Source organism: Salvelinus namaycush, unplaced genomic scaffold (assembly GCF_016432855.1).
Source record: "Salvelinus namaycush isolate Seneca unplaced genomic scaffold, SaNama_1.0 Scaffold18, whole genome shotgun sequence".
Classification (NCBI taxonomy): Eukaryota; Metazoa; Chordata; class Actinopteri; order Salmoniformes; family Salmonidae; genus Salvelinus; species Salvelinus namaycush.
Window position 1 is genome coordinate 508,514 of NW_024058563.1, and position 16,322 is coordinate 524,835.

Consider the following 16,322-nt stretch of genomic DNA (forward strand, 5'->3'; position numbering starts at 1 on the left):
CACCAAACTTTACAGTTGGCACTATGCATTCGGGCAGGTAGCGTTTTCCTGGCATCCGCCAAACCCAGATTTGTCCGTCGGACTGCCAGATTGTGAAGCGTGATTCATAACTCCAAAGAACACATTTCCACTGCTTCACAGTCCAATGGCGGTGAGCTTTACACCACTCAAGCCGATGCTTGGCATTGCACATGGTGATCTTGTGTGCGGCTGCTCGGCCATGGAAACCCATTTCATGAAGCTCCCGACTAACAGTTATTTTGCTGACGTTGCAGTTTGGAACTCGGTAGTGAGTGTTGCAACCGAGGACAGACCATTTTTAGGCCCTTTCTGTGAGCTTGTGTGGCCTACCACTTCACGGTTGAGCCGTTGTTGCTCCTAGATGTTTCCACTTCACAATAACAGCATTCACATTTGACCGGGGCAGCTCTAGCAGGGCAGGAATTTGACGAACTGACTTGTTGGAAAGGTGGCATCCTATGACGGTGCCACGTTGAAAGTCACTGAGCTCTTCAGTACTGGTCATTCTACTGACAATGTTTGTCTATGGAGATTGCATGGCTGTCTGCTCGATTTTATACACCTGTCAATAACGGTGATAGCCGAATCCACTAATTTGAAGGGGTGTCCACATACTTTTGTATATATAGTGTACATGCTCTTTCCTGCTGCTGGTAGGCCTAAAACATTATGTGAACTGATCTGAACAGGTTTAGACTGGTCATCTATGATATGTAGGTTATATACAGTACATTCTCTGTCCTGCTACTGGTAGGCCTATAACATTATGTGAACTGATCTGAACAGGTTTAGACTGGTCATCTATGATATGTAGGTTATATACAGTACATTCTCTGTCCTGCTACTGGTAGGACTATAACATTATGTGAACTGACCTGAACAGGTTTAGACTGGTCATCTATGATATGTAGGTTATAGCTGAGGTATAGACCTTGATCTGCATATCACTAACAAACTGCTATTATACATTATAACCTAGCCTACTTTACATAATATAACATCTACATATCACTAACAAACTGCTATTATACATTATAACCTAGTCTACTTTACATAATATAACATCTACATATCACTAACAACCACTACTATACATTATAACAAGTCTACTTTACATAATATAACATCTACATATCACTAACAACCCACTACTATACATTATAACCTAGTCTACTTTACATAATATAACATCTACATATCACTAACAACCCACTACTATACATTATAACCTAGTCTACTTTACATAATATAACATCTACATATCACTAACAACCCACTATTATACATTATAACCTAGTCTACTTTACATAATATAACATCTACATATCACTAACAACCCACTACTATACATTATAACCTAGTCTACTTTACATGATTTAACATCTCTTACTTGATGCAAAACACCTTTCTGAATGGATCAAAGATTTCCCCCTCAGATCAATCATGTCCGTTTTAGCCCTTCTGTCTACATTCTCAGATACGTTTAGAAAATAACAGATTGAAAGACAATAAATAGCCTACTGTTAGTGAATACAAATAATTGTGAGACATGGCCTTGTGTTGCTGTACTGTCTAGAACTACCTTAACAAACAGTGACTTATTATTATTATTATTATTATTATTATTATTATTATTATTATTGCTGTACTGTCTATAACTACCTTAACAAACAGTGACTTATTATTATTATTATTATTGTTGCTGTACTGTCTAGAACTACCTTAACAAACAGTGACTTATTATTATTATTGACAGTTACCATGGAGATAAAATGTCACAACTACATGTTCATGTGATGCATTAAATCACCTGACTGTTTCGGTATGTCTGTTAGTAAATGTTTTATTTCTCAAAGAGATAATGAATAAATGAGAACAATTAACACTGAATAATTAGTTGTCACCGTGTTAACCACAACCAACATGCTGGATCTCTGTTTAGTTGTCACTGTGTTAACCACAACCAACATGTTGGATCTCTGTTTAGTTGTCACTGTGTTAACCACAACCAACATGTTGGATCTCTGTTTAGTTGTCACTGTGTTAACCACAACCAACATGTTGGATCTCTGTTTAGTTGTCACTGTGTTAACCACAACCAACATGTTGGATCTCTGTTTAGTTGTCACTGTGTTAACCACAACCAACATGCTGGATCTCTGTTTAGGGGACAGTGCTCTAAAATGAGTCTCTCTGGGGAGAGAGAGGAGGGGGGCCCTGCCTCTAAAATGCATCTCTCTGGGGGACATGACACCAAAGCTAAGAGGTAAGATGACAATTTTATGAAAAATGTATTACATTTTTTTGTTGTTGCTAGGAATATAAAAGACAAGAGTGCGTCTTCCAGCCCGCCAATAAATTACATCATGCAACCCTCCCGGTGAGAAAATTACCTCAACATGCCCCTGGAGAAGGCCGAGTGACGAAAATGAAAATGCGTTTTTCTCGACCAGAGGTGACTGAATTAATGTTCAGGCTTATTGATAATCGTTATAGTAATGAGGTATAATTTCAAAACATGAGCATAAAAACAGGTAATAATAAACATGAATCATCATTATATTACTTCACAGTAATCTGTTAAATGCTTTTTCAGTCCTTCCTCTTGCGTTAGCAGGTTGGAAAGGGACAGAAAGAAGCACACAGGAGTTTTCCTGTGAGCGGGAGTGGTGGTGTATCCAGGGAGATACTAATCTAATCTTCTGGAATGTCATTATGCTGCCATCTATTGGAATTATGTAGCAACTGCAGTAGTACTGAATAATGTGTAATTCCTTACTAAATTAGTAATTGCTAAGAATTGCAAAATATAAAATATTCTAGTTCATTTTACCACCATAAATAACCATTTATAGCACATCAAACAATGAAACTGACTTACACCAAAAACTTTATACATTTACTTAATTATATAAAAAAATATTTATTTAGATGAGTGACATTATCTTTCAAAGTAACAGCCCTGTAGACAAAGAACAGGCCATTTTCTCAAAAGTGAGGTTACAAGTTTATCATCTTTCAAAGCAGAATTACTTTCCCATTGCTCCTCAAAGACACCCAAGATGGCGTAGCAGTCGGACGTGTGTTTTGTCTTGTCCCGTCCTATTCCGTGTAAATTTCATTTTCCAAATTTGTTTTCGTACATATTTCTTATATATTTTAATCTCGCTTTCAATCTACGGACTGAATATAGTCTCATGCAACCCGCCTCACCCAATGTGGTACGGATCTGCTATTAAAAAAATAAAATAATATTTCACCTTTATTTAATAACCAGGTAGGCTAGTTGAGAACAAGTTATCATTTGCAACTGCGACCTGGTCAAGATAAAGCAAAGCAGTGTGACACAGACAACAACACAGAGTTACACATGGAGTAAACAATAAACAAGCCAATAACACAATAAACAAGTCAATGACACAGTAGAAAAAAGAAAGTCTATATATACAGTGTGTGCAAAAGGCATGAGGAGGTAGGCAATAAATAGACCATAGGAGTGAATAATTACAATTTAGCAGTTTAACACTGGAGTGATAAATGAGCAGATGATGATGTGCAAGTAGAGATACTGATGTGCAAAAGAGCAGAAAAGTAAATAAAATAAAAACAGTATGGGGGTGAGTTAGGTAGATTGGGTGGGCTATTTACAGATGGACAATGTACAACTTCAGAACCCCCATCAGAAGCTAACCAGCTAACTAGCTACTAGCTAGTAGTCAGTTAGACACGGCTAGCGGTCTTCACCGTTAACTCGGACACCAGCCAGCCTCAGCTCGGTCAATACCTGCCAGTCTGCACAGCGTGATATCAACCCAGAGCATATCAGACTGCTTTTTCTCTACCACATCTCCGGACTCCTACCCCAAGCTCTGGACCTTTACACCGGATCATCACAGCTAGCTAGCTGCTATTGCCAGGTCGCAGTTGTAAATGAGAACTTGTTCTCAACCTGCCTACCTGGTTAAATAAAGGTGAAATAAATATCAGAGTGGCAACTTCTGGCTAACATCTCTGTCCTGAACCAGTTAGCCTTGAGCTAGCCTCGAGTTAGCCCATCTTCCGGCTTGACGAAGAGGTCCACCAGCTAATTCTTGGGCTACAATACCTCTTTTGACAATTGGCCTGGACCCTTTACTGCCGACACGGAGCCCCGCCGATCCATCACGACTGGTCTGCCGACGTAATCGTCCGAGGTGGTCTCAACAGGCTCTTCCGTTGCGACGTCACCGAAGTCCCATCTGCTAGCCCCGGCCCGCTAGCTGTCTGAATCACCGTGTCTCCAGCTCGCTTAGCGTAGTGGCAACTACTGAATCGGCTCCCTGATTCATCTATTGCTACTCATTGAACCCTATGATCACTCGGCTACACATTCCTCTCCCTAATGTCAATATGCCTTGTCTATTGCTGTTTTGGTTAGTGAATATTCTCTTATTTCACTGTAGAGCCCCCAGCCCTACCCAATACGCCTTAGATAGCCCTTTTGTCCCACCCCCCACACATGCGGTGACCGCACCTGGCTTAACTGGTGCCTCTAGAGACAAAACCTCTCTCATCGTCACTCAATGGCTAGGTGTACCTCCACTGTACTCACAGCCTACCATACCCTTGTCTGTACATTATGCCTTGAATCTATTCTTCCACGCCCAGAAATCTGCTCCTTTTACTCTCTGTTCTGAACGCACTAGACAACCAGTTCTTATAGCTTTTAGCCGTACCCTTATCCTACTCCTCCTCTGTTCCTCTGGTGATGTAGAGGTTAACCCAGGCCCTGCAGCCCCCAGCAACACTCCCATTCCCCAGGCGCTCTCATTTGTTGACTTCTGTAACCGTAACAGCCTTGGTTTAATGCATGTTAACATCAGACGCCTCCTCCCTAAGTTTGTTTTATTCACTGCTTTAGCACAATCGGCCAACCCTGATGTCCTAGCCGTGTATGAATCCTGGCTTAGGAAGGCCATCAAAAAAGCTGAAATTTCCATCCCCAACTGCAACATGTTCCGACAAGATAGAACTGCCAAAGGGGGCAGAGTTGCAATCTACTGCAGAGATAGCCTGCAGAGTTATCTCATACTATCCAGGTCTGTGCCCAAACAATTCGAGCTTCTACTTTTAAAAATCCACATTTCCAGAAACAAGTCTCTCACCGTTGCCGCTTGCTATAGACCCCCCTCAGCCCCCAGCTGTGCCCTGGACACCATATGTGAATTGATTGCCACCCATCTATCTTCAGAGTTCGTACTGTTAGGTGACCTAAACTGGGATATGCTTAACCCTGGCCGTCCGACAATCTAAGCTAGATGCCCTCCATCTCACACAAATTATCAAGGAACCTACCAGGTACAACCCTAAATCCGTAACCATGGGCACCCTCATAGATATCATCCTGACCAACTTGCACTCTAAATACACCTCTGCTGTCTTCAACCAGGATCTCAGCGATCATTGCCTCATTGCCTGCGTCCGTAATGGGTCCGAGGTCAAACGACCACCCCTCATCACTGTCAAACGCTCCCCAAAACACTTCAGCGAGCAGGCCTTTCTAATCAACCTGGCTCGGGTATCCTGGAAGGATATTGACCTCATCCCGTCAGTAGAGGCTGCCTGGTTGCTCTTTAAAAGTGCTTTCCTCACCATCTTAAATAAGCATGACACAGTCAAAAAATGTAGAACTAAGAACAGATAGAGCCCCTGGTTCACTCCAGACTTGACTACCCTTGACCAGCACAAAAACATCCTGTGGCGTTCTGCATGAGCATCAAATAGCCCCCGCGATATGCAACTTTTCAGGGAAGTCAGGAACCAATATACACAGTCAGTTAGGAAAGCAAAGGCTTTTTCAAACAGAAATTTGCTTCCTGTAGCACTAATTCCAAAAAGTTTTGGGACACTGTAAAGTCCATGGAGAATAAGAGCACCTTCTCCCAGCTGCCCACTGCACTGAGGCTAGGAAACACTGCCACCACCGATATATCTAAAATAATTGATCATTTCAATAAGCATTTTTCTACGGCTGGCCATGCTTTCCACCTGGCTACCCCTACCCCGGCCAACAGCTCTGCACTCCCAGCAGCAACTCGCCCAAGCCCCCCCCCACTTCTCCTTCACCCAAATCCAGACAACTGATGTTCTGAAAGAGCTGCAAAATCTGGATCACTACAAATCAGCTGGGTTAGACAATCTGGACCCTCTCTTTCTAAAATTATCCACCGAAATTGTTGCAACCCCTATTACTAGCCTGTTCAACCTCTCTTTCGTATCGTCTGAGATTGGAAAGCTGCCGCTGTCATCTCCCTCTTCGAAGGGGGAGACACTCTATTCCCAAACTGCTGCAGACCTATATCCATCCTGCCCTGCCTTTCTAAAAATCTTTGAAAGCCAAGTTAACAAACAGATCACCGACCATTTCGATAAAAGACAGTACTGTGCAGCCGTCTTCATCGACCTGGCTGAGGCTTTCGACTCTGTCAATCACTGCATTCTTATTCTTATTGGCAGACTCAATAGCCTTGGTTTCTCAAACGACTGCCTCGCCTGGTTCACCAACTACCTCTCAGATAGAGTTCAGTGTGTCAAATCGGAGGGCCTGTTGTCCGGACCGCTGGCAGTCTCTATGGGGGTGTCACATGGTTCAATTCTCGGGCCAACTCTTTTCTTTGTATACATCAATGATGTCGCTCTTGCTGCTGGTGATTCTCTGATCCACCTCTACGCAGACGACACCATTATGTATACTTCTGGCCAACTGATCACTGCCGGCACTAGCATCACTACTCTGGACGGTTCTGACTTAGAATATGTGGAGAACTACAAATACCTAGGTGTCTGGTTGGACTGTAAACTCTCCTTCCAGACTCACATTAAGCATCTCCAATCCAAAATTAAATCTAGAATCAGCTTCCTATTTTGCAACAAAGCCTCCTTCACTCATGCTGCCAAACATACCCTCGTAAAACTGACTATCCTACCGATCCTTGACTTCGGCGATGTCATTTACAAAATAGTCTCACCAAAGCCCCATATACTACCCACCACTGTGACCTGTATGCTCTAGTCGGCTGGCCCTCGCTACATATTTGTCGCCAAACCCACAGGCTCCAGGTCATCTATAAGTCTTTGCTAGGTAAAGCCCCCCTTATCTCAGCTCACTGGTCACCATAGCAACACCAACCCGTAGCACACGTTCTAGCAGGTATATTTCACTGGTCATCCCCAAAGCCAACACTTTCTTTAGCCGCCTTTCCTTCCAGTTCTCTGCTGCCATTGTTTGAAACGAATTGCAAAAACCACCTAAGCTGGAGTCTTATATCTCCCTCTCTAACTTTAAGCATCAGCTGTCTGAGCAGCTTATGTTTATGTGCGAGGGGGATGAAGTTACCCTTGGACACTGATCCAGGGTCAGGTTCGTTCCCATCACCACAGGATTGGATGATGCGTAACTGAACTTAGATCTGTGTCTGAGATCGTCTTCTGTTTTAAGTGCCTTCTGTTTGTTTTATAAAGCAGATATTGTACCTATACACAGCCAATCTGTAAATAGCACACCCTACTACCTCATCCCCATATTATTACTTACCCTGTTGCTCTTTTGCACCCCAGTATCTTTACACATTTTCTAGCTCTGAGTCTCTACTTTTATCAATGTAATAAATATAATTTCTAATTTTGCTACATAAGACCGAATCAAGCCGGTCGGTCACATTTGACTGTGTAAAACCTAGCAGTACTACTGATTTCTCTGAGAGTGAGGCGGATATATATTATTACTGTGTAAAACCTAGCAGTACTACTGATTTCTCTGAGAGTGAGGCAGATATATATTATTACTGTGTAAAACCTAGCAGTACTACTGATTTCTCTGAGAGTGAGGCAGATATATATTATTACTGTGTAAAACCTAGCAGTACTACTGATTTCTCTGAGACTGAGGCAGATATATATTATTACTGTGTAAAACCTAGCAGTACTACTGATTTCACTGAGAGTGAGGCAGATATATATTATTACTGTATAAAACCTAGCAGTACTACTGATTTCTCTGAGAGTGAGGCAGATATATATTATTACTGTATAAAACCTAGCAGTACTACTGATTTCTCTGAGAGTGAGGCAGATATATATTATTACTGTATAAAACCTAGCAGTACTACTGATTTCTCTGAGAGTGAGGCAGATATATATTATTACTGTGTAAAACCTAGCAGTACTACTGATTTCTCTGAGAGTGAGGCAGATATATATTATTACTGTATAAAACCTAGCAGTACTACTGATTTCTCTGAGAGTGAGGCAGATATATATTATTACTGTATAAAACCTAGCAGTACTACTGATTTCTCTGAGAGTGAGGCAGATATATAGCATTTTTCCCAAAAAACATTTGTCTCTCTGAAATGAAACCATCAAGTGATAGATTTTAAACAAATACATGTCTGTCATTGAACAACCCCATGCCATGATTAAATAGTGAAAAAATACACCAATCTCTTTAATAATTTCTTTAAACAATAAAAGCTCATTTACCAACATTTCTGAAAATAGATATATAGCGTTTTGGAATGAAACTCTTCTTATGTTTCCCCATCTGAGCTCAGAGTAGATGAGAGATGTAATGTTTGTCTCTGTTGTGTTGAAGCCCAATCAAGCAGGAGAGACCAGCCTCCCCTGTACCCAGCTGTGTGTCCATGAAGAGTGACAGGTCTATGGGTCATCCTATATACTTTAGAGAGGGAGACTTTTCTACTGAACAAAGGTAAGAAGAACTCATGGGTCATGGTCAGTGAGTTGAACAACACTGTCTCTAGTCATTTCTCCTCTCCCATTTTCCAAATTCTATTTGTTGTTTTCATAATCCATAGACTAATCCTTTTGTCCATTTTCATTAGTCCTAAAACAATATTAAACAATCACAACATTCCCTCCATGTGTGTGTGTGTTTGTGTGTATGTGTGTGTGTGTGTGTGTGTGTGTGTGTGTGTGTGTGTGTGTGTGTGTGTGTGTGTGTGTGTGTGTGTGTGTGTGTGTGTGTGTGTGTGTGTGTGTGTCCACAGAAACCAACAGGAGAGATCAGAGTCAGAGATTCTCAGTGGTCAGTCATCCCAGAGTCATCAAACAGACCTGGACTCCATATTCAGTGTATGTGGTCCTGTTATGTACATTTGTTTTTGTTTTCCTCAAGTAAAGTTGATCTGTCAATAATTCATTAATGTGTTAATGAGAAAGCATTTCTTCTCTTGCTTAACTTATTTACTTTATTTATTTCAGTTGCTTGAAGAGAAAATTATGACATTTGTGAAGAACGAGCTGAAGATGTTCAAGAGGATTCTTAGTCCAGAACTCCCAGAAGGCTTTGAGAGTCAGAAGCAGGATAAGGAAGTGAGAAGATGAGAAGCAGGAGAGCAGTGCCAGAGAGGGGGCTCTGAAGATCACACTGCACGTCCTGAGGAAAATGAACCAGAAGGAGCTTGCTGACACACTGGAGAAAAGTAAGATCTGTCTGCCTCATGTTGAATGCTGTTTTATAACATTTAAAAGCTGTAGCTAAAGTACAGCTAAAGTAGCTGAGTAACTCAATGATATTGTAGCAGCCTTAACACAACACCTAGAGACCTCATCAAGTAGCATCAGGGATGTGTTGTGTTGATTAATTTAGAGAGAGAGACAACATTAATAATACCATCAATAATAATATATTCAGTCTGTAATGCATTATGAAAACATATACACATTTATAGAGCCAGTTAAGAGAATAAATAATTATAATTTACATCTTTATAACAGTCTTAGAATACTGTAGGAATTAAAACAGATATAATATTAATATCCTCTGTGTGATTTCTTCATTCAGATGAGCTTGCTGTGATTTGCCAACGTGAACTCAAATCTAATCTAAAGAAGAAGTTTCAATGTGTATTTGAGGGGATCGCTAAACAAGGAAACCCAACACTTCTCAATAAGATCTACACAGAGCTCTACATCACAGAGGGTGGAACAGGAGAGGTCAATAATGAACATGAGCTGAGACAGATTGAGACAACAACCAGGAGACAAGCAAGACCAGAGACTGCAATCAAATGTAACGACATCTTCACACCCTTAACTGGACAAGACAAACCTATCAGAACTGTGCTGACAAAGGGAGTCGCTGGCATTGGAAAAACAGTCTCTGTGCAGAAGTTCATTCTGGACTGGGCTGAAGGAAAAGCAAATCAGGATGTCCAATTTGTATTTTCATTCCCTTTTCGTGAGCTGAATTTGATGAAAGGGGACAAATACACTTTCATTGAACTTCTTAAACAATTCTCAATGGAAACCAAACAACCAAGAATCTCCAACTATGACAAATACAAAGTTCTGTTCATCTTTGATGGTCTGGATGAGTGCCGACTGCCCCTAGACTTCCAGAAGAACAAGATCTGTTGGGACGTCACAAAGTCAACCTCAGTGGATGTTCTGCTGACAAATCTCATCAAGGGAAATATGCTTCCCTCTGCTCTCCTCTGGATAACTACCCGACCTGCAGCAGCCAATAAGATCCCTTCAGAGTGTGTTGACCAGGTGACAGAGGTACGAGGGTTCAATGACCCACAGAAGGAGGAGTACTTCAGGAAGAGATTCAGTGATGAGGACCTGGCCAGCAGAATCATCTCACACATAAAGACATCAAGGAGCCTCCACATCATGTGCCACATTCCAGTCTTCTGTTGGATTTCTGCAACAGTCCTTGAACACATGCTGAAACATAAGAGAGAAGAGATGCCCAAGACTCTGACTGAGATGTACACCTTGTGGAGTTTCATACCAAACAGAAGAATGAAAAGTATCTTGGGAAAGAAGAGACAGGACCAAACTGGAATAAAGAGAGCATTCTGTCACTGGGAAAACTGGCTTTTCAACAGCTTGTGAATGGCAATCTGATTTTCTATGAAGAAGACCTGAAAGAGGCTGGCATTGATGTCAATGAAGCCTCAGTGTACTCAGGATTGTGCACACAGCTCTTTAAAGAGGAATGTGGGCTGTACCAGGACAAGGTGTACTGCTTTGTTCATCTGAGCATTCAGGAGTTTCTGGCTGCTGTATATGTGTTCCTCTCATTCATCAACAACAATGAGAATCTAATGGCCAAACAGCAAACAAAGTCCAGTATATTTTCTTTGCTGTTCAGAGACAAGCCTGAAGTTACTTTCTACAAGAGTGCTGTGGATAAAGCCTTACAAAGTGAGACGGGAAACCTGGACCTTTTCCTCCGCTTCCTTCTGGGCCTCTCACTGGAGTCCAATCAGAAGCACTTACAAGGTCTACTGACAAAGACAAGAAGCAGCTCACAGAGCCATGAAAAAACAGTCAAGTACATCAAGGAGAAGATCAGGGAGAATCCCTCTCCAGAGAGGTGCATCAATCTGTTCCACTGTCTGAATGAACTGAATGACCATTCTCTAGTGGAGGAGATCCAAAGCTACCTGAGATCAGGAAGTCTCTCAGAACCCAACCTGTCACCTGCACAGTGGTCAGCTCTGGTCTTTGTGTTGCTGACTTCAGAAAGGGAGCTGGATGTGTTTGACCTGAAGAAATACTCCAGATCAGAGGAAGGTCTTCTGAGGCTGCTGCCAGTGGTCAAAGCCTCCAGAGCTGCTCTGTGAGTAAATACAATTACATATAAGAACTAGGAAGAAATATACAGTTTAGAGAAAAATGTAATCTGTGCATTGATTTTCACATTAGTATAACATTATGACCATGCAATTCTAGGAGACGGAAGATGAATTTATTGTTGTTTGGGAGAATAAACCAAATGCATATGCCATTGTCCTTCTGTTAATTTAACAGTGTGTTTGTGAAGTCATGATGATCTCTTTGTCAGGTTGTCAGGCTGTGGAGTCACAGAGGAAGGCTGTGCTTCTCTGGCCTCAGCTCTGAAGTCAAACCCCTCACACCTGAGAGAGCTGGATCTGAGTAACAATGACCTGAAGGATTCAGGAGTGAAGCTGCTCTCTGCTGGACTGGGGAATCCACACTGTAAACTGGAGACTCTGAGGTCAGTATGATCAGATATGAAACTTGATGTATTTAGTTCTCCCATTTGAAGAAGTCTTAATTATTTGGACACATTCACTGATATTGTATTATTAAAGTAGTCATAAGTTTAGTATTTGGTCCCATATTCCAAACTGAATGGTGAATAATGTCCTGTCATTTTGGAGTCACTTCACTTCTATTGTCAGTAAGAATAGAATATGTTTCTGAACACTTCTACATTCATGTGGATGCTACCATGATTATGAATAATCATGAATGAATTTTGAATGAAGATGAATTAGAAAGTTACTGAGGCACAAAGATCATACCCCCTCTGTTATTGGTAATGGTGAGAGGTTAGCATGTTTTGTTGTAGTCTCTGTTATTGGTAATGGTGAGAGGTTAGCATGTTTTGTTGTAGCCTCTGTTATTGGTAATGGTGAGAGGTTAGCATGTTTTGTTGTAGCCTCTGTTATTGGTAATGGTGAGAGGTTAGCATGTTTTGTTGTAGCCTCTGTTATTGGTAATGGTGAGAGGTTAGCATGTTTTGTTGTAGCCTCTGTTATTGGTAATGTTGAGAGGTTAGCATGTTTTGTTGTAGCCTCTGTTATTGGTAATGTTGAGAGGTTAGCATGTTTTGTTGTAGTCTCTGTTATTGGTAATGGTGAGAGGTTAGCATGTTTTGTTGTAGCCTCTGTTATTTGTAATGTTGAGAGGTTAGCATGTTTTGTTGTAGTCTCTGTTATTGGTAATGTTGAGAGGTTAGCATGTTTTGTTGTAGCCTCTGTTATTGGTAATGGTGAGAGGTTAGCATGTTTTGTTGTATCCTCTGTTATTGGTAATGGTGAGAGGTTAGCATGTTTTGTTGTATCCTCTGTTAATGGTAATGGTGAGAGGTTAGCATGTTTTGTTGTAGCCTCTGTTATTGGTAATGGTGAGAGGTTAGCATGTTTTGTTGTAGCCTCTGTTATTGGTAATGGTGAGAGGTTAGCATGTTTTGTTGAAGCCTCTGTTATTGGTAATGGTGAGAGGTTAGCATGTTTTGTTGTAGCCTCTGTTATTGGTAATGGTGAGAGGTTAGCATGTTTTGTTGTAGTCTCTGTTATTGGTAATGGTGAGAGGTTAGTATGTTTTGTTGTAGCCTCTATTATTGGTAATGGTGAGAGGTTAGCATGTTTTGTTGTAGTCTCTGTTATTGGTAATGGTGAGAGGTTAGCATGTTTTGTTGTAGCCTCTGTTATTGGTATTGGTGAGAGGTTAGCATGTTTTGTTGTAGCACCTGTTATTGGTAATGCTGAGAGGTTAGCATGTTTTGTTGTAGCCTCTGTTATTGGTAATGGTGAGAGGTTAGCATGTTTTGTTGTAGTCTCTGTTATTGGTAATGGTGAGAGGTTAGTATGTTTTGTTGTAGCCTCTATTATTGGTAATGGTGAGAGGTTAGCATGTTTTGTTGTAGTCTCTGTTATTGGTAATGGTGAGAGGTTAGCATGTTTTGTTGTAGCCTCTGTTATTGGTATTGGTGAGAGGTTAGCATGTTTTGTTGTAGCACCTGTTATTGGTAATGGTGAGAGGTTAGCATGTTTTGTTGTAGCCTCTGTTATTGGTAATGGTGAGAGGTCAGCATGTTTTGTTGTAGTCTCTGTTATTGGTAATGGTGAGAGGTTAGCATGTTTTGTTGTAGCCTCTGTTATTGGTAATGGTGAGAGGTTAGCATGTTTTGTTGTAGCCTCTGTTATTGGTAATGGTGAGAGGTTAGCATGTTTTGTTGTAGCCTCTGTTATTGGTAATGGTGAGAGGTTAGCATGTTTTGTTGTAGCCTCTGTTATTGGTAATGGTGAGAGGTTAGCATGTTTTGTTGTAGCCTCTGTTATTGGTAATGGTGAGAGGTTAGTATGTTTTGTTGTTGTCTCTGTTATTGGTAATGGTGAGAGGTTAGCATGTTTTGTTGTAGTCTCTGTTATTGGTAATGGTGAGAGGTTAGCATGTTTTGTTGTAGCCTCTGTTATTGGTAATGGAGAGAGGTTAGCATGTTTTGTTGTAGCCTCTGTTATTGGTAATGGTGAGAGGTTAGTATGTTTTGTTGTAGCCTCTGTTATTGGAAATGGTGAGAGGTTAGCATGTTTTGTTGTAGCCTCTGTTATTGGTAATGGTGAGAGGTTAGCATGTTTTGTTGTAGTCTCTGTTATTGGTAATGGTGAGAGGTTAGTATGTTTTGTTGTAGTCTCTGTTATTTGTAATGGTGAGAGGTTAGCATGTTTTGTTGTAGCCTCTGTTATTGGTAATGGAGAGAGGTTAGCATGTTTTGTTGTAGCCTCTGTTATTGGTAATGGTGAGAGGTTAGCATGTTTTGTTGTAGTCTCTGTTATTGGTAATGGTGAGAGGTTAGCATGTTTTGTTGTAGTCTCTGTTATTGGTAATGGTGAGATGTTAGCATGTTTTGTTGTATCCTCTGTTATTGGTAATGGTGAGAGGTTAGCATGTTTTGTTGTAGCCTCTGTTATTGGTAATGGTGAGAGGTTAGCATGTTTTGTTGTAGCCTCTGTTATTGGTAATGGTGAGAGGTTAGCATGTTTTGTTGTAGCCTCTGTTATTGGTAATGGTGAGAGGTTAGCATGTTTTGTTGTAGCCGATGTAACTTTCTCACTCATTATTATTCATGATTCATTCATGATTTGTATTAATCAAGGCATCATCAGGATTAATTAAGTAGTGTTTAGAAACATGGTATCTACTCACTTATAAAGAAAATGACTCCAGTCATCATCCACCATTGAGTTTCTATTGGGCAAAACACAACCCAAACAAACTGCAAATGTGTCACTGTCACCTCATATGAAACATTTGATCTGAAATCCAAAATGTTGGAGTATAGAGCCACATTTAAAATGTTAGCTTCACCGTCAAAATAGATATGGTGTAGACTGTATACTCAATACATTCTAAATCTGATACCTCACTGTCTGTTTTTTGACTGATACTGCTTTTTAAACTGGTCTGGTCAGTCTACTCAAATATTTGTACTATACATTTTCTCTCTCCAAGCAACACTTTGATAATTTGTCATTTCAAACAATGAAACATCCATTTATGAATAGATATGGCAGGTTTCAGGACGCTGATGTATCTGAAAATGTTAAAACGTTATACTGCCACTATTTTCACAACCAAAGAATATCAGTGTGATTTCAATATGATTTGACTCTTTGTCAGGCTGTCAGGCTGTCTTGTCACAGAGGAAGGCTGTGCTTCTCTGGTCTCAGCTCTGAGGTCAAACCCCTCACACCTGAGAGAGCTGGACCTGAGTAACAATGACCTGAAGGATTCAGGAGTGAAGCTGCTCTCTGCTGGACTGGGGAATCCCCACTGTAAACTGGAGACTCTGAGGTCCGTATTCCTGTAGTTGGTCAACAAGTGATAACTGTTCACCAGATCCACATGTGTTTACCAGGCACACATAGTCTACGCAATATGTGTTTGGACAGTAAAGCTTACAGTTTTACATTTGGTGCTATGCTCCAGCATTTTGGATTTGAGATATAATGTTTCATATTAGGTGACAGTACAGAATGTCACCTTCTATTTGAGGGAATTCATACATATATTTTACCGTTTAGATATGAATAGTGAATAATGATGAATAACAAAGTTATAGAGGCACAAATATCAGTATAAATGCTAATCTCCCCTGGTATTGGTAATGGTGAGAGGTTAGCATGTTTTGTTGTAGCCTCTGTTATTGGTAATGGTGAGAGGTTAGCATGTTTTGTTGTAGTCTCTGTTATTGGAAATGGTGAGAGGTTAGCATGTTTTGTTGTAGCCTCTGTTATTGGTAATGGTGAGAGGTTAGCATGTTTTGTTGTAGCCTCTGTTATTGGTAATGGTGAGAGGTTAGCATGTTTTGTAGTAGCCTCTGTTATTGGAAATGGTGAGAGGTTAGCATGTTTTGTTGTAGCCTCTGTTATTGGTAATGTTGAGAGGTTAGCATGTTTTGTTGTAGCCTCTGTTATTGGTAATGGTGAGAGGTTAGCATGTTTTGTTGTAGCCTCTGTTATTTGTAATGTTGAGAGGTTAGCATGTTTTGTTGTAGCCTCTGTTATTGGTAATGGTGAGAGGTTAGTATGTTTTGTTGTAGCCTCTGTTATTGGAAATGGTGAGAGGTTAGCATGTTTTGTTGTAGCCTCTGTTATTGGTAATGGTGAGAGGTTAGCATGTTTTGTTGTAGTCTCTGTTATTGGTAATGGTGAGAGGTTAGTATGTTTTGTTGTAGTCTCTGTTATTTGTAATGGTGA

The 16,322-nt window shown here is 40.7% G+C and overlaps 1 long non-coding RNA gene across 1 annotated transcript; it reads left to right on the forward strand.

Moving 5' to 3' along the window:
- The first annotated feature begins 2,259 nt into the window (after positions 1-2,259).
- Positions 2,260-9,113, forward strand: LOC120037647. The gene is made up of 3 exons (XR_005474839.1): positions 2,260-2,287; positions 8,654-8,770; positions 9,069-9,113. It is a non-coding gene; the product is annotated as an uncharacterized LOC120037647 (long non-coding RNA).
- Positions 9,114-16,322: the final 7,209 nt, after the last annotated feature.